A 775-nucleotide genomic window follows, 5' to 3' on the forward strand; every position below is an offset into this window, starting at 1 on the left:
TCCAGGCATTGTGCAGGGCACCTATAGTCCCAGCTACTCAGGAGGCTAAGGCAAGAGAATCCCTTGAGCCCAAGAGTTTAAGGTTGCTGTGATCTTTGATGGCACGGCACTCTGCCCCAGGTGACAGAGTGAGACTGTCTCAAAAACAAACAAACACAAAAACAAAAAACCCAGACCAAGTGAGATGGCTCATGCCTGTAATCCCAGCACTCTGGGAGGCGAAGGCAGGCGGATTGCCTGAGCTCATGAGTGCAAGACCAGCCTGAGCTAGAGTGAGACCTGCCTCTGAAAATAGCCAGACGCTGTGGTGTGTGCCTGTAGTCTCAGCTACTCGGGAGACTAAGGCAAAAGAATTGCTTGAAGTTTGTGGTTCTGAGGTTGCTGTGAGCTATGACGCCAAGGGACCTATTGGGGGCAACAAAGTGAGACTCTGTCTCCAAAAAAATAAATGTATTTTTTTTAGCCATTTTAATTTGTTTACACTTCATTTCCCCAAACATTTTAAACTATGGTAACCAGGCAAACATAAGCAAAGTGTTTTTCTGAACTCTGGGAATCATCCTAGTGAAGTGTTAAGGGAACCCTTAAATTTGTAGTCAGCCGAGCAGAAGTGGAACTGCCTGGAGACCCTATCCATGACTATCTGGAATGGAGAAGGTCTATAAAACTAAGCCCTTGACCTATGGAGATCTATGCTAGCACTGAGCAGTCATTGTCAGAAATGAATTAAGTTGTTGATTGCCCAGTTGGTGTCAAATGTTAAAAGGTAAACTTC

The sequence above is a fragment of the Otolemur garnettii genome, unplaced genomic scaffold, assembly GCF_000181295.1.
Source record: "Otolemur garnettii isolate 467f Iridium unplaced genomic scaffold, OtoGar3 scaffold00085, whole genome shotgun sequence".
Taxonomy (NCBI): Eukaryota; Metazoa; Chordata; class Mammalia; order Primates; family Galagidae; genus Otolemur; species Otolemur garnettii.